Below are 18,819 nucleotides of genomic sequence, written 5' to 3'. Positions count from 1 at the left end.
GAGGCCTGCCAAACAGGATTTCAAACGGGGTCATACTCAATCTATAGGGAGTGTTCCTGACCCTGAACAGAACAAAGGGGAGGAGAGTCACCCAGTCACCACCAGTTTCTAGGGTTAATTTGGTTAAAGTCTCCTTAATGGTCTGATTCATCCTTTCTACTTGACCTGAGCTTTGGGGATGATATGCACAGTGCAGCTACCAATTTGTCCCCAGTATATGACTCAGCCCTTGTATTACCTGAGAAACGAAAGCTGGTCCATTGTCTGACCCAATAAAAGTGGGAAGGCCATACCTTGGAATAACGTCTTCCAGGAATTTCTTGGCAACTATTACAGCAGTTTCTCTTTTGGTTGGAAAGGCTTATACCCATCTGGAAAAGGTATCTACAAATACTAGCAAATACTTGTAACCATATTTTCCTGGTTTGACCTTGATAAAGTCTACTTCCCAGTAGGCATCAGGCCTTGTACCTCTTTCTCAGACTCCCATTTCAGTTGTTCCTCCCTTCACAATGACCAACTGGCAAACTTTACACCAAGAGACTACTTGATTGACTAATAATCGGAGGCCGTGGACTTGGAGATGGGAGCTCTGGAGCAGTTCTGTCATTTTACGCTCTCCCAGGTGTGTGGCCTGGTGAATGTGTGAGACTAGTTGGGCAGCTAGGAGGGAGGGTAGAATGTAGTCCTCTCTTGGGTCTCGATGCCATTGTCCGTCTTTATGGGCATATGTGGTCCCCGCTTCTGGATCTCAGACAAATCTTTCTGATTGTACTCTGGTACTTCCAGTAAGGCAGGAGTAATAGCAGTTGGGGGGGGGGGGTTGGCTGCTACCAGGGCCTTGGGTGCCTCTGCTAGGGTGGCTTCCTTGGCTGCCAAGTCTGCTTTATTTCCTTGGGCCACTTGCCCTTCACCTTTTTGGTGCCCAGGACAATGTATGATAGCAATCGCCTGGGGAAGCCAAATGGCCTGTAGCAAGTCTAGGATCTCTTGCTTGTTTTTGATCGTTTTTCCCTCAGCTGTTAATAGCCCTCTTTCTTTGTAAATGGCCCCATGTGTGTGGGCAGTGGCAAAGGCATACCTGCTATCAGTATATATGTTTAGCCGCTTACCTTTAGCCAATTGAAGAGCCTTGATGAGGGCTATCAGTTCTGCTTTCTGAGCTGATGCTCCTGAGGGTAGGGGGGAAGCCCATACCACTTCTGTCTCTGTAGTCACTGCTGCCCCTGCATATCTTACCCCATCTTTGATGAAGCTGCTTCCATCCATGAACCAGGTAGTATCGGGATCCAACAAGGGAACATCTCCCAGGTCGCAGCATGTTCCCTGTAGGTGACTGAGGATCTCCTCACACTCATGCAAGGGTGAATCTACATTTGGATCCGGTAACAGGGTGGCTGGATTCAATGCTTTGCTAGCAGTAAAGCGGATACGAGGCAGATTAAGAAGCAGAGCTTGATAGTGGGTGACACACGAATTTGACAGCCATTGGTCGGGAGGGCACTTTAGGACTCCCTCGATGGCGTGGGGTGTCATGACCACAAGAGTCTGGCCCAGCGTCAACTTGTCTGCATCTTTAACAAGAAGTGCAGTGGCAGCTATGATGCAGAGACATGGTGGCCATCCGCGGGTCACTGGGTCTAATTTCTTTGATAGATAAGCCATTGGTCTCACCCAGGGGCCCAGCTTCTGGGTGAGAACTCCTTTTGCCACTCCCCTCCATTCGTCTCCATACAGGTGGAAGGGCTTGGAGACATCTGGGAGGGCTGGGGCTGGGTTCTGCAGGAGAGCCTCTCTGATTTTGACAAAAGCTTCTTCCATCTCAGGCGTCCACGCAAAGGAGGGTTCCTGCCCCCAGGTGGCTTCATATAAGGGCTTCGCTACTTCAGCAAAGCCAGGAATCCAGAGGCAGCAGAACCCTGCTGTCCCCAAGAACTCCCTGACAGCCTGTCTGCAGTCTGGCCTTGGTAGCTGGAAAATAGTCTCTTTTCTGGCCTGGGATAGCCATCGGCGTCCCCCCTTGAGTTTATATCACAAGTAGGTGATATAACTCTTTTAAACAGAGTTGAGCTCTTTTAGCAGACGCTCAGTACCCTTGTTTTCCCAGTGTCATAAGTAAATCTTTAGTGGCTGCCTGACATTCTATTTCTGTCTGGGCAGCTATTAGTAAATCATCTACATATTGAAGCAGGCTCACCTCTGGGTGGAAACGCCAGTACTCACTCAGATCTTCATGGAGGGCCTTGTCGACGATGGTCAGTGAGTTTTCTTGAATCCCTGAGGCAACCTGGTCCATGTCAGTTGACCATTCAATCTGTCCTCTGGGTCTCTCCATTCAAAAGCAAACAGTGGTTGACTCAAGGCGGCTAGTGATAAGCTGAAGAAAGCATCCTTTAGGTCTAGTACGGTGTATATGACCCTGTCAGGTGGCAGAGAGCTCAAAAGGGTGTAAGGGTTGGGGACTGTGGGGTGGATGCCCTCCACCCATTTATTAATTTCTCACAAGTCCTGTACTGGACAGAAGTCATTTGTCCCTGGTTTCTTAACAGGCAGTAGAGGGGTGTTCCAAGGTGACTGGCATGGGACTAGAATTCCCGCCTGTCACAGGCATCAGATATGAAGGGCAATGCCCACCTTTGCTTCTTGGGGGATCGGGTACTGCCACACATGGACAGGAGTGGCAGTGGCCTCTAGTTGGACCACTATCAGTGCCCAATGCTTTGCCCATCCAATGCCTCCAGTCTCGGCCCATACTTCTGGGATCTCTTTTAGCCACTTATGGAGGAGCTCATAGTTGTCTTTTTCTCTTCTTGGGTTAGGGTAAAGTCTATGTTCATCATTAAGCAATAAGGTAAGAATGCTGACAGGGGCTCCGTTCTGGTCATTTACGGAAACCAAGTCACCCTCAAAGTGGATGTGGGCTCCCACCTTGGACAGAAACTCTCTCCCCAGAAGTGGGTAGGGGCACTCATGGATAACCATGAATGAGTGGGATAGCCATCCCAATTTTAGGTCTATGGATCTTTGGGTAGTCCATGAATATTGGTTAGATCCTCTGGCTCCTTGTACGCAGGACTGTTTGGGAGAAAGGGGCCCCATGGGGTTCTTAAGAATTGAATTTTCTGCTCCAGTGTCGACCATAAAAGTCACTGGCTTCCCCTCCACATTCAGGGTTACCCAAGGCTCAGGGAGGGGGACCAAACCTCATCCCCCTCAGTTGTCTAAGCCTCCCATCTGGAGGACCTTGGGTTGTTCCCTGGCTTCTCTCTTGGGGCATTATTTTTCCAGTGGCCTCTCTCTTTGCAGTAGGCACATGTCTTTTTGCAGTGGGTTCCAGACCTTGCAGGAGGTTTTGGAATCTCGAGGGCCCCATTGCTCAGTCAGCCTTTTTAATTCTTGGTTCCAGGCAGGAACTTCTAATGAATTAGCTAACAAAATATTAGCCAACCCGCGGGTCTGTTGCTCTTCCGGAGTGTCTCAGTTATTGAACACTTTCTCAGCTACTGCCAAAAGTTCAGCTAGCCTTTTTCCCTCAAAACCTTCTAATCTTTGTAACTTCCATCTGCTGTCTGGGGCTGATTGACTGACAAAGGCCAAACTTACCGCAGACTGGTTTTCAGCAGCTTCTGGGCCCAGGGGAGTATAGGTCCTGTAGGCTTCCAGCAGTCTCTCAAGGAAAGCTCCAGGAGATTCTGTGGGCTCCTGTTTCACCTGACTTACTTTAGACAAATTGGTGGGATGGTGTGCTGCCACCCGGAGACCCCCCATCAGAATCTGGCAGTAGACAGTGAGGCTCTCCTTACCTCCATCTGCATTGAAGTCCCAGTTGGGCTGACTCAAAGGGAATCTGATGTTTATAATATCTAAATCTGTGGTTGGTCTCCCATCAACCCCTAGGACTAGTTTCCGGGCTTCAGTCAGGGCTCTCTTTCTTCAGTAGTGCAGAGAACCTGTAAAAGCTGATGGCAGACATCCCAGGTGGGCTGGTGGGTAAAAAGGACTAAATCTAACAAGTCTATAAGTTTACTGGGTTTCTCAGAGAAAGCGGGGTTCTGCATTTTCCAATTATACAAGTCACTGGTAGAGAAAGGCCAATGAACTAAGAACTGTTGGCCATTGGGGCCCGGTGGGCCCGGCGCCCGCAAAGGTAGAGCCACTGTGCCTGGGGTGTTCTTGGGAGCTCGTCGGTCTCGAGAGTGAGTATGGGGAGGACTAATCAACATGGATGGGTCCTCTGGGTCAGGTTCCTCTTCCATAGGTGAAGGTTCAGGAGGATTGGGAAGAGGAGTGGATTCATATGACGGCGGATGGCGAAAGGATGGATCTTCTGAAGGGGGGGTCTGATGGGGGGAGGACAGGATAAAGACATGGGGCTGAAGGAACCGAGGGATTGGGATTCGACTTGCGGGGTGCCTTAGAGGAGCGTGGAGCTTTTGAGGAAGCAGTGGCCACGAGGGTCACCTTTAAAGGAGGAAGAAGGGGAGCCAGCCATTTAGGTTGACTTTCCACAAGAGTCTGCCAAGTGGTGATGTAAGGAACCTGGTCGGGGTGCCCAGGATGACTATATACAAGGTCCTTGACCCTGAAAATGGTGGGGAGGTCAAACGTGCCCTTCTCAGGCCACCCGACCCCGAACTTAGGCCATTCCGTCCTGCAAAAGATAGAAAGTTTACCCTTTTTGACAGCAAAACCAAGATTTTTAGCCTGGGTTCAAAAGTCACTGAAGTGAGATTTGAAGATAAACAGAGGAGTAGGGGGAGTAGAGTGTGACTGGCCCATGCTGAAGAGAAACAAGAAAACAAGACAGTCAAATATGAGTATACAAACAGAGAACACAATGTAAGGGCGCGTCTTTCCAAAAAGAAACGAGACGAAAGAGGAACGGCCTCTCCCGTAAAAGGACTATGTCACGCTCTCCAAAAAGAAACAAAAACCAGATGTGGGAGGACGGCCTCACCTGTAAAAGGGCTCCATCAGGGAGTTACTTCCCTTCTCCTGCCAGACTGAAAAATAAAGTCCGAAAAACAGAAGTGAGCAAGGGATGTCTCTGTGCTCACCAAGGTGCGGGGAAAAATAGTGTGTCCACCTAGTCCCCAGACTGCCAGATCAGGTTTCCACTGATAAACGGCACAAATACAAGGACACATGGTACATAAACAGGCAGTCAAACACTACAGTCACACTCACACTAACCCGCATGCCCTGCATGGTTGCCAGTTATAGGAGCATGATCCCAGACCAGCCCCTAAATGTTGGGTCCATGCAAACAACATCCAAATAACCGGGAGATGCATGGATGCAAAAGCAAGAGCATTTATTGGGTAACCAGCATGCTGGGGTCTCACACTTGCAGGTGAAGACCCCAAAGTACAAGTTCATTCTTCTTTTATACACAGGAATGAGGCCCTGCACAGAGCAGGCCGTATGCAAAGCGGGTCATGCGCAGAGCGGGCTGTGCACAAGACAGGCTGTGTGCAAAGCGGGCCATGCACAGAGTGAGCTGTGAGCAGAGTAGGCCATGCACAGAGCAGGCCGTGTGCAAAGTGGGCGTGATCTGTTTCCTACAAAATGAAGTTATTAAAAAATGGAGTAGCTTATGCCCAGACTCTTTAGTCAGGACTCTTCAGACCCTAGACCTCTCCCCAGAGCTTCATAGAAGAGGCAGAAGTGCCCAGACAGTGGCAGGGGTGCAGAGCTGGAAGAAGTTCTTGATCCCCAGCCAAGTATGAGCCCGACTTGGTGGTACCACCACCACTTTCAGAAGCATCCATACTGTGACTGGGGAGTTAGGGCCAGAGATGAGGTGGGGTGGCCCTGGGCAGCGTGCTCAGGAAAGGCCACTTTGGGGAAGAGCTGGGGAGGGTGAGGTCTGAGGATTGGTCAGCAGAGGGAAGTGAGGTGAGACCTTGGGTCTGAGGGGTGGTCTGCAGAGGGGAGTGAGGCAAAGACCTGGGGCCAAGGGGTGGTGTGGGTAAAACTGTAACATTTCCAGAATATCTCTGGTGCATCTGCATATCTGCAGGGTGGAGAGAAGTTCATCTGCATGTCAATGGGTAATTACCTGGGCAACCAAGGGTGTGTCTGAACCTGAGAGGTTAAGGGGAGGGGCCTGCTGGCTTGCTTCCTTCTTCCTGAGCAGGGGAGAGAGACACGCTGGACTGCAGTTTTAAGCAATAAACAGGTTTTAAACTTTATTTCTCCCTTTGACAGATTTCGGTTTTTAGAGGTATTCTGCCCTTCGATTTCATGTCCTCAGACTTACAGGTGGTCAGCCGAGGGAAGAAATCCCCTCCCAGCTCTGCAAATGCTGCCATCACACACGTCCATCACCTGTGGCACTTGTATGGTTATCCTGACCTCAAAGAATCCCACAGGGATGGGTCATGAAGAGTTTCTGTGGTCATCTACTTCTGACTCACTTAAAACTACAAGACTTGGGCCTGAGAATGTCAGTGAATTGACCAGGGCCACCTGTTCAGGACATATCTGAGTCAAAGACAGTGCCATTCATTTTGTCTCAGGTCTGCTTTTCAGTAGTCCTTCATTTATACAGGTTCCTCTGTGGAGACATAGACCTTCATTCTCCTGCGTGAGTGGGCTTGCTGGATCTCATTATATGCATGTTTGACCTCATAAGGAAACTCAGTGATTTTGAAAGTGGCTGTACCACTTTGCATTCCCATCAGCTCTGGTTCTAGTTGCTCTGCAGCTTCACCAGCATTTAATGTCAGTTTTTTAATTTAAGCCTTTATATTAGGTTTATAATGGTATTTCATTTTAGTTTGAATTTGAATTTTCCAAATGTCTAATAATGAGCATGTTTTTGTTTGTTATCTGATCCTTGTTGGCGAAGTGCCTGTTTCTTTTTCCCACTATAAAAAGTGGTTTCTTACTAACTTGGAGTTACATATATTCCATAAAAATCCTTCCTCAGATAAATAATTTGTATGCATTTTATCTCAGCTTATGTTTTTTCATATTCTTCACAGTATTTTTCAAAGAGCAGAGGATTTAAATTTGTCAATTTTTTCATAGTTTTTTTCAGTGTTTTCTTTTATAGGTGTATTAATCTGCTTGGGTTGCCATAACAAAATATCACAGACCAGGAGGCTGAAACAACAAAAATGTTGCATGTCATGGTGCTGGAGTTTGGAATTCCAAGATCAAGATGTCAGTGTGGGTTTCTGGTGAGACCTCTTTTCCTGACTTGCAGAGGGCCCCCTTCTCAATGTGTCCTCACATGGCCTTTGCTCTGTGTACACAGAGATCTACAGGGTCTCCCCCTCTTTTCATAAGGGCACCAGTCCTGTCAGGTGAGGGCCCCACACTATGGCATCATTTAACCTTGAATACCTCCTTAAAGGCCTTGTGTCCAAACACAGAAACACTGGGGGTTTGGGCTCCAACATAGGAATTTTGGGGGCCACATTCAGTCCCTAACAGTGAGTTGTGCTTTCTCTGTGTGTGTGTCTTAAGAAAGATTTGCCTAATATTTCACCTTTTTCCCCTTATATTTTGAAAAGTTATAGCACTTATATAGTTGAAAACTTTGTTGAGAGTTATATACTATCTCCATTAAATTACCTTGGTATCTCTGTTGGAAATCAATGAAATATAAACATGTCTGAAATATAAGACTTGTTCTGAGTATTATCTCCAGGGTTACATGGATCTCTTCACTGAGTTCCCATTACCCCAGCAGAGGACTCAGAGCAAGGGTGTGCACACTAAACATAAGATAATGCTCAGGATAAGCCACAGATGTATAAGGGATGATGATGGGAAGCCTGTTTATATTGACTTGATATTTATGAAGGCACTAAGCTTTATCATAGTATATTAAGTGACAGTATATGTACATATTTTAAAAATACGGACAAATGAATTAGAGCATGAGAATAATATTTGTATTAATTGTGTGATGCTCCCAAAGTCTAAGAGTTAGGTCTGTGATAATATTTTATAATTTTATTATTAATAATATGCTTTGAACTCTCAACAGTACACCTTGTAAGGGTTTTCAAAAGAATTTTCATGTCAGTTTCTAAACCCTTCAGTTTGATCAGAAATGCACTGTTACAGGGGCCAGTGTCATTGAAGGATGTGACTGTGGAGCTCACCCAGGAGGAGTGGCTGCCCCGGGCCCTGCGCAGAGGACCCTGTACAGAGATGTCATGCTGGAGGACTGCAGCCACCTCATCTCAGTGGGTGAGCCGACCTTACTGTGTGGCGCCCTCTAGACTGCAATTCTCTTTGTTCTCTTGCTCTTGAATGCTGCTTTATCACGTGTCACACCCTGTTGTGCTTCTACAGTTGGCTCTCTGGGGGCCCATGTGCCTTTTTTGCATAGTTTGTAATTTTTCATTGGGTGCTAGTTGTGAATTTTTCATTGTTGGTGATATATTTGGGGCACTTGAAAATATTTTGGGGCTTTCTCTGGAATAAAGTTATTTGGAATTAGTTGGGTTCTCTCCAAGTCTGCTTTTAAGCTTTGTTCTGTTGGATTCAAAGCACTTTTTAATTCTCGAACTAGTTTTGCTCTTGTGGTAAGGCCGACTCCTTCAGGCTATCCTGCTGAGTTGTCCAGGAATAAGAGATCTGACTGCTCTGGCTGGTGGGATAACAGACTTCCCATGCCTCCCAGTGGTTCTTCCCCAGCCTCGGCTAGTTTCCTTCCATGCGTGCACAAGTCTGTACTCAGCCCAAAACCCGACGAGACCTTTCTCCTGATCTCTGCAGCTCTCACGTACTGCAGCTCTTTCCTCCCAGTGTTTTCTCCTGCAAAGTCTAGTTGCCATGGCACTTCTAAGCTCCTAACTCTGTCCCCAGTTTACTGGGCCTGTCAGGCTCACTTTGTTTCCCCTTGTGTGCTGTGGCTGTGAGGTTTTCCAGACTGGCAGTAACAGGGCTCACCAACTTCCTTTCATGAAGAGTTCCTGCACTGCCTGTGTTCCAATTTTGTGTAGTTTTTGCTTGTTTGACAGAAGGAGGTAAACTGGAAGTCTCCATGCAGTACTTTTAAAAAAACCCAGCATACCTGGACCATTTTTAGAATTTAATATGTTTAGTCCTGAGCTTTAGAAATTTAAGGAGATTCTTTCCTTTTGTCCCCACCTCAAAAATGAGCACCTCAAACAGGCACCTTCAGTGTGCGGCTCCTGAAGCTATACCTTTCTTTACATTCAGAAGTGTTTAGGCCCTTGCAGAAAATCCAAATCCTGAACTTTTCTCCACTTTCAAAGTATTGCTTTAAGAAACTAGATGTGACCTTTAAGCTGGAGGAAGAAGATCTGTGGTTCTTGGAGGAAGACTTTCTAAACAGGAGCCCCCCAGGTAAGTTACTGAGTACTAGCAGAGGTATCCAATGGGAATTGAATCCAAACCGATCAGTTAGTGGTGGGAATTTTTAGAGGCCTTTATCTTTGGAAGCCTACAAAGAATAGATCAGTATAATGTGAAAGATGAAAGTGTACCATCATCAATGCAGTGTAAGCACGTTGATTTTCTGATCTTCAAAAGCTGGGAAACCAAGTATGTCATTTACAACTGACAAATCAACTTATAGATTTTTATTTAATGATCATAAACTAAGAAACATTGAAAAGGCACTAAAATTGGGGACTAAAGGATAGTTAGGGAGTGAGATAGAAACAGTAATTGCATCACTGGTTCTGTAATTCATAATGTCTAGATTCTGTCCAAGTAAATAGAAGATTAACAAAATACTTAAGTTTGTAGTTACAAAAGTATGTAGTAGAGCAAAACCATAACATTCCCAATCATTAGAAGGAAAATTAACAGAACAGTGAAAATAGAATTATTACTGATGAAGCTTTTCTACTTACAAATGCATAATCCAACATAAAGTAAAACAAATATATATGCAAATCACATAATGTAAAGGAGTTAAAGTTACTTATTGAAAGAAATGTCAGGTTGTACCAAAGAGGTATACCTACAAAGTACAGAATGTTTGAAATATAAAATAGTAAATTAGTAAGCCTATAATATACAACTAATTCAGGGTTCATTTACTTAGATGCTAAAGTTTGAAGTCAGGAAAAAAAAAAAATAAATCAGCAAAAGGGCACTTGAGTGATGTTTTAAAGGACCATTTTAAAAGGACAGTAAAAATTTTGAGTATCTGTGCATCAAATAATTGTCAGGATCTGTAAAACAATAATTAAAAGGGATATAAGGAAAATAAAAGTGAATAGCTGTAGCAGATCTTAATGTAACGCTCTGGGTTTATACCAGATATAGTAGATGAAACTGAAGTTCTAGAAGAAAGGTTGGCAAACTACAGCCCTTGAGCCAAATCCAACCTGACAGCTGTTTCTAAAATTTTTAGGTTTTTTGGAACATTCAATCCAGTTCTTTTCTATATTGTTAGCCACTGCCTTCATACTACAAGGTGTTGACTAATGACAGGAACTGTATGATCTGTAAAGCCTAAAATATTATCTAGTTTTTACAAAAAAGTGTTTGCCGGTCCATACTCTACAGCAAGGTTTTTCCACAGAGGGTGATTTTGCCCACTGTGGAATATTGAACAATGTCTGGGGATGTTTTTGATTGTCCCAGCTGAGGGGCAGATACTACTAGTAACTCATGTAGAAGCTACAGATGCTATGAAACATTTTCTAATGCATAGGACAACCCCCCAACACCACTCTCTGCCACACAACCAGAATTATCTGGCCTAAAACATCAATAGTAACAAATTTCAGAAAGGCTTTGCTCTAGAATATATACAGAGCATATTTTAAAAGTGAATCTAATAAATATCTAAATATATCTTTCATACTGTGTACTCTGGAAATAAAGAGTAAACCAATGGCAATGGTATTTAGGTAACTATATTCCTATTATGTTAATGTGTGTGCACAATTTAATTAGTAGTTTAAAACCTATCCATGCTGAAGTTACTCTACAAGAAGATATGTCAAAGAAATAATCAATCTTCCCAGGTTTTCTTCTTCCTGCTACTTCTATAGCTTTTCTTCTTCCTACCTAATCACAGCCTTTAAATAGAACTCGTGCCACATGTCGAATTTACCGAGTATCATAATTCTTCCAAGTGGTAAAGACACCTCAAGACAAATGCTGGGCATAGAAGCCACAGGGCATAAATATGCAAAGAAGTAAAAAGCTATCCTTTTCAAACAATAAGGCTTCTCTCTCACTTACCAACTTAACATTTCCCTGTATGGCCCCGGAAGATGACTGGTTAGCTAGAGACAGGTAAGATTCCTCAAGGGAGGAACAACCTAAGACAGGCACAGTCGCAGGGGGCCATCTGGTGAGAAAATGGGGAGCAGCAGAGGTGAGGCTTAGAACCTCCCCCCTCATGTTCTGAGAGAAATCTTCTGCATACGTGGATGTTTATTGCCCTCGTCTAGCTCGGATTAACACATAGTCTACAGGCACACACCTGATCATCTACATTTGCTCTCTTACAACACTAAACTCTGTTTTCTACCTTTATCTCGTATCTACCTACCACTTCAGCATTTTATTAAAAATAATAATAATAGAGAAATGTGGTATCCACATATAAATCAAGTTTAAAAATCAAATGAATATTCATATTTGAACTGTTTATAGTTCATAATGCATGAGCAAAACCGAAAGTTTCTGTGATGACTGCCCTTGCACTGTTCACCATGTAACTTATTCACTATGTAAGAATTTGTACTCCATGTAAGAATTTGTTCGTTATGCATCAGAAGATTGGAGACTGACGAAAATTAGGCTTGGGGTGGATTAATGATTGTGCATTGAGTATTGACCCCCCTATACAGAAATTTATTGTTGTTAACAACTATTTGATCAATAAATATGAGAGATGCCCTCACAAAAAAAAATATATATATATATATATATATAAACACACTTCCAATTGTAAAATAAATAAGTAACCGGGATGTAATGTATAGCATAAGGAATATAGTCAAAATATTGTAACAACTTGGTATGGTGATAGCTGGTACCTAGAATTATCATGTATATAAATGTTGAATCACTGTGTTGTACACCTGAAACTAATGTAATGTAATACTGTTGTCAACTACCCTTCAATAAAAAAATTTAAAAAAAAAAGATTCCAAAAAAAAAAAAAAAGTACATTAGAACCAAAAGAAAAAGACTTCAGTAAATTCCATAGAGTAGAAATATCACAGTTCAATAAAACTAAAAATGGTGAATAATATGAACAAAACTAAAATCCAATAATTAAAAACCTATGAAGATCTATTTAACCAGGTATTGGAACCAAGTTATGGAGTTGGAAGCTCCCAGCTCTTGTTTACCCACATAAATCCTGAAGGAAGAAACTATCAGAAACTGTCCAAACTAACTCTGTCATAAGCTGTGATAAACAGAAGTTTATAGCTATGAAGCAAACAGCAAGAAAAAACCTCTTCAAACTAATAGGAAGGTGGTGTGGTATTTTTACTTACTCCTTCTCCAACCCCTCTAAACATGGCGGATTTTGTGTTGAAGCAGCAGCTTGGTTACCAGTTCCCTCCCTTGAACCAGGGAGCAGAGCAAAGCTTATTTGCAAGTTATTGTGTACTTCTGTTGTAACCTGGGGTCTACAAGGCCCTTGTCTGTTTCATAGAACTCAGGCAGAAGAATGGCAGGCACTAGGAATAGCTACAAGACCCACAGATGCCTAGAGCAAGGGATTACAGGTGGAAACATAACAGGCCATTTAAGCAGGGGTGAGATTATTTGAGAAATTAAGACATTCAAAAGCAGCCATGTATACAAGGAATTTAGAAAGTCACGTGCATGCCTATGCTTAGACTTAAGAAGGCCTTCAGCTTTCACCTTGGGTTGATCCCTAGGCTTGTTGATGTACTGCTCTAGGCACACAGCCAATGCGCAAAGCCGAGGAGCGCTCTGGGCATTTTAGGAAATTTCTGTTAGACCATTAGCTGAACAGAGACTTCAGTGATCATACATAGCAAAGAACAGTTTTTGCAAAAATAGTTGGAAAAGTCTAAAAAATGGAGTACTACAGTCTTCAACAATCAAAACTAAACATCAAACCTTAAGAAATGGAGAGAATCTGAACTCCAGAGCTACCATGTTATATTAGTCAAATGAACAATATTAAACAACAAAATTACAGGCCATACAAAGAAATGGAAATAGGCCCCTTCAAAGGAACAAAATTAATTGACCAAAACTGTCCCTGAAGAAACCCAGACTGGACTTACTAGGTAAGGACTTTAAAATAACTGTCTTAAATATGCTCAAATAGCTAAAATAAAGCATGACAAATAACTAAAGGAAACTGGGAAAACTATGTAAAAATAAACAAGAATCACCAGAGAGAATTTATAAAAAGAAAACAAATTCTGGAGCTGTATTGTGTATAGTACACTCAGTACCATAACCGAAATGGAAAATACGTTAGAGGGATTCAGCAGCACATTTGACCAGAAAAGAAAGAATCCGTGAGTCTAAAGAATAGTATAATGAACCTTCATATACCCATAGCCAGTTTCAATAATAATAAAAAATTTCAGTCTTATTTCATTTATATTCTTAACTATATTCATTTTTATTATTATTTTCTTGGGTAGTATTTTAAAGTAAGTATCAATTGTTATGTTATTTCATCCATAAGCCCCAGTAAACCTATCTAACAAAGGATTTAAAAAATATAACTGTAAGAATAGAAATAGGTTAAATATAAGAATAGAAATAGGTTAGCATAAGAGTAGCCAACTTAAGAGCCTAAAAGCCATTTCCTGAGTGTGTGTGAACTGGAACTGGGTAAGGCCGAGAAAAACAGGATAATCAATCATGAACACTGGAATAAGGCAGCGGAGACCCTTGGTCAGCTAACCTTGGTCAGTAAATCCTACATACCAAGCTTATCATGCGGAACCGCCCTGACAATTGAGGAATGGTCTTATCCTGCTCTTGCCTAACCCCAGGATGTATGTCTTGCAAGAATAATGTATAGCTGTGGGAAATTACTATGAGTTAAGTGCTTTGAAAATGCTATATAAACCCTTGGTTCTGAGTGCTCGGGGTCCTTGTTGAAACCCGCTGTGTCGGGCAGACACTTGGACCCCAGCTAGCTGGAATAATAAACCTTTTGCTTGTTGCATCGATCTGCCGTGGCCTTCATCTCCTCATTGGGGGGGGACGCGCAGACCAGAATAAGGCCATTGGGTCTTACATTTGGGGGCTTGTCCGGGATCTCGTGCCACCCCCCCCCCCCGGAGGAACGACAAGCCAAGGATCAGAGGCTTGCCCTGGCCAGGTATTACTGTGTTTGTATCTGTGTGTCTCTTGTCAAACCTGTAAGAATGTTCTGTTTAATCAGAAAGTGCCTTGCCGACTGGTGAGCACATTCAGTGTTTTTGTTCGCGAACAAACCTGAAGCCTGTATAAGCCTGTAGGAGCTCCAATCTGTATCTGGGTCAGCATTGACTTAGGCGGACGCGCTGGCAGGTCACCGGCCAAGGGTCTTGAGAGACGTCCCTTGCCCCCGTCTGGAGGACGAGGTCCTCATCTGTGAGGAAAGTCGGCTGCCGCTGCAGTCTGACAGGCCCTCAACTCAGTTTCAGTTTTGCCTCTGCAGCCGCGGCAGATTCTTCTCTGTAGGCGCCTGTTTGTTGTTTGTCGTGTTTGTCTTAGTCTTGTTGACATAAGAAATGGGACAGACTCAGACGACCCCCTAAGTGTGTAAATGAATAGATCTTTCTACCTCCGGATGGTATTAATGAAATTGATTTAAAGACAAGCGCTTGTGAAAATTGGGCATTCTAAAACTTCCAGAAAATCTGATTAAAAAATGTTAAGCATTAATGCTCATTTAGGTTTGGCTGAGGCGTGCATGTCCTTATAGTTATCAGCTGCCAAAGTTTACTTAAAGTCATTTAAGTTGATGTTACCTGTTAAACATTTCAAGAAGATGCTTAAAGGAAAGCTTGACTTTATCTAATGTTTAGTAAAAGTTTTCTAAGTAATCTAGCATAGTTGTTATGAATGAGTGAACTAAATGAGTGTGGCAAGTGAACACCTTTTTAATTGTGTGTTACAGTGTGTATACCTACCTACAGCCTGAGAATATTTGTAGTAACCTAAAACCTTAAAGTTTTGTTAAGAAGATATACTCTATGTTTAGTGAGAGATTGTGCTGTAAAGCTCATGGTTACAGAAATTATAAAATGTGTTCATAAATTTGTCAATCTTAAGAATGTTAGTTTAACAGTTTACAATAGCCTACTTCTCAGTGTTCACTGGAAATTAAAGTTTCTAATGGTTTTAAGTTCTAATTAAAACTACTTAAAGTAATAAAGAAAACATTTCTTTATGCTAAAAGATGTATGTTTTAATAAGAGAAAGTATAAAGAATGAAAACTCGTCTGCATGCTAAAGAATGTGTTTTTAGATAAAAGAAAGTAACTTTGTTCTAAAGTACAGCTATTTATTTAAAGAGAGACAAAGAGAGAGAGCAGTGTGGTGCAGCAGCGTGGTGCCTTTTGTTGTGGCGGATCCCCTCAGCCTGTTGCTTTCGGGGAGGGTCAGGATGTTTAGAGATAAGGCGGGATAAACCCAGGCAAGCCCAGGCTTAATTCTCACCAGTTTATGTGCTTGAGACCATGGGGCAAATGAAGAATAAATTACTATATTCTTACAGATATAGTCGTGCTATGTGAAATTAAAGCAAGTGAATCTTGATATGAAGTACACAGCAAAATTAGAATCTTGTTTCCAGTTAAAAAAAGGTTTTCTTTAACTGTCAGTCTGCTCTTAATGTTGAAAGATTGCAAAAAGTTCTCTAATTGTTTTATCAAAGCAGTTTCTCATGCTTAAAGTCTCAGTGAGTTGCCAGAATATTTTTAAAAAATGAAATCTTAATATTAAAAAGACTAAAAGCTAAAGTTTGTTAACAACTGTGTAAACTTTATTTGCCTTTGAAATATTTGTTATTGAAAACGATTGCATGGCATGAGAAATTGAATTATTTATTCCTTATATTTTTATAAGTAGAAAAATCTCTCTAACCAACAAATGATTAAAGTTGTTACAGATTATTTGTTTTCTTAATTTACCCTCCTAAGCAGAATGGTAACAAAGCTTTTCTTTTTAGCTGATTAAATGCACTTAGTTAACAAACCAAAATTTATTCTTAAAAATTAAACTCTGTAGAATCTGGACAAGATTATGTTTCTCCCAGAAAAACAGGTTTCACTGTAAAGGTTTAGATGGACAAACATGTGACCACTTTTGAGAAAGGTTGTAATAGATTTTTTTGAGAACCACCAGATCTTCTTGTTTAATTTATATGCTGTGGATATGTTTGTATGTTTTAAAAAAAACATGGAAGACTCTCCATATTTTTTACATTCTTGAAGCTTTTAGGGAAGAACTGTAGACTTAAGCACTTTCTCTGCTTTTTTGTATCTGGTCTTGGACACTTATGCTGAGTTATGTTCTTATTATTTTCACTGTTTGTAAGCTATTGATTGTATATAATCTTTAAACCATCCAAATATCCAGCATACATTTCCATGTCACCACAACCCACTATTGATGCCATGAATGAAATGGCTGGTTAGAAAGCCAAAGGTCATCATTTCTCAATCCCTAAATGAAGAGGTAAAATGCCTGATCTCTTTCATCTCAAAGCATATTTCTGGTCAGATCTGAATATCTGTGTGAAGGAAAGAGACATTTAAATTTGAGATTCTGCTTAAACTTTTAAGAATTTGACTATAGTCATATTCATTCTTTGTATGTATCTCTAACAGGTCTTTTGTATGCCTGGTGATATTATACTCTGCCTTGAGTTTGGGCAGTTCTTTCAGCTAAATGTGAATTCTTATTGTAGCTTTTTTTCCCTTCCTGAAGATGAAAGCAGAGGAATCTACCATGTGCTACCATTCTCTCAAGAATGCTTGGTAACCTAGAATTATTTTGACTTTCTATATATTGTCTTTAAAAACTGACAGCAGCAGTCTCCCCTGCTGCCCCACCTTTTTAAGATATCTCATTTACTGTGCTGGGTATATAGACAATAAATGTGTAATGATAGACAGTTCTAAAAAAATTAAATGCAAAAAGGTGCTTTTACCTCTAGTTAACTCTGATATTTTCCAGAGGGCCCCTGGAACATGTCAGAAGAATTTTTTCTCATTAGAGAAAGTATTTGACTAATTTGGCTTATTTATCTGATATATATATATATATATATATATATATATATATATATATATATATATATATATACCTAGAAAGCACTGTCAAAGAGAATGATGCTAAACTTTGTTACTGAATGTTTTGTATTACAGAAATATCAGAATTTCCTTATGTCAACTGTCTTACAGTAAGCTCTCATCAGATCTTTAACCATTGTCATTTGTAAGTCTTTTGTCATTTATAGTCACTGTTTTATTATTCCTAAACTAGTAAAGAACTGGATTTCAGCAGAACAGGTATTAGTTACATAAGATTACATAAACTAAAGAAAATGATTTTGTGTCTTTTTGTTTCAAAGGTTGCTAATAAAGTGTTTTAAGCTTGTTCTCTTAAGCTGACAACAGTTTGGTAAATGACTATCTTTATAAGCAGAATTGAAACATCCTTCTCTCTACCTGATCCCTACAGAGTTTAAAAACTTTCAGTGACTATTTTTGTATTCCATGGCAGTATGTTTATTTGCATGAGTTCAATAAGAATCTGCTTTCCTTGTGAAAAGACTAATTAAGAACACTGGTTATACTGCCAGGGCTTTGACTGGAATGTCATACCTGAAAGACATGTGCATGGACTCAGATGTGAACAACTTTAAGGAACTAAGATTGACTTTATAAAGCCAACAAAGCCCCTTGGAAGAACTGGCCTGGTACCTTGCTTACAGAGTTCCCAGCAGCCTTACCAGGTGAGTAAGGAAGGTCACTTCCTGGCAGGTGCAGAGACCTCGAGAAGAGAGGAATTCATCCAAATCTACAGGTACTGCAGGCAAAGCCTGATGGCAAGTCTGGCTTGGCTGTCTGGCCTCAAGAGGCCTTTAAAAGTTCAATCTGAAATTCCTTACAAAAAGTTCCAGCAAAGCATATTTAAAAGAGCCTGTGTAATCAATTGCTCTTCTTGCTGCACTTGTGCAAATAATCAAGCCAGCTGTTAATTATTTTCTTAACCTGGTTACTTCTAATAAAAATGAGGGTGATTTTAGAGAAAAGTATTGTTTCAATAACGCAGCCTCCTTCCAGAATAGAAAATCCAACTCCAGATGTTGCTACATAACCTAATAACACAATTTGTTTTATCTTGCCTAGAAGCCACAAAACTGCAAATAGTAATAGAAATGAAACCCAGAATAGAAGCGCCAGCCTTCTGAAGCCCTCTCAACTGACCAGTGATGGTGACCTAGCTGCACCCTTTACTGCGCCCCCTTCTCAGCACGAAGCAGCCAGAGCGGTCATTGCCCCTTTTCCCTAGCAGCAGCTAGGGTCTCTATCTATAGAGGGGAGAATGAAACAGGGACCATAGGCTTAGACAGAATAAAGTGAGAGCCTCTGAAGAAAGCAAGGCAGGATATTTGCAATCAGAGCAACGTAACTACATGCTGGAAACCCCCCTCCTACTAAAACTATGTTGAACATTAAGCTCTAGAATCATTCTTCAGTGAGATCAGTTAATGTTCCCCAGATAAAGGAGAGAAGCACATGCTTTATTATGCTAATCATTTGTAATCGTGTATAAGATTCACTTTAGCATACTAAAAAGCCCAGGCCTATGTGCTGTCTTTCCTCCTGATCTAAATAATTTTGCAAGCTGAGAAACTGA

At 41.6% G+C, this 18,819-nt stretch overlaps 1 long non-coding RNA gene across 1 annotated transcript; it reads left to right on the top strand.

Moving 5' to 3' along the window:
• Positions 1-15,709: 15,709 nt before the first annotated feature.
• LOC130682966 (uncharacterized) lies at positions 15,710-18,497 on the top strand. The gene is made up of 2 exons (XR_008996464.1): positions 15,710-15,911; positions 17,574-18,497. It is a non-coding gene; the product is annotated as an uncharacterized LOC130682966 (long non-coding RNA).
• Positions 18,498-18,819: the final 322 nt, after the last annotated feature.

The sequence above is a fragment of the Manis pentadactyla genome, chromosome 3, assembly GCF_030020395.1.
Source record: "Manis pentadactyla isolate mManPen7 chromosome 3, mManPen7.hap1, whole genome shotgun sequence".
In the NCBI taxonomy this organism is placed as follows: Eukaryota; Metazoa; Chordata; class Mammalia; order Pholidota; family Manidae; genus Manis; species Manis pentadactyla.
This window is presented reverse-complemented; position numbering and strand designations above follow the sequence as displayed.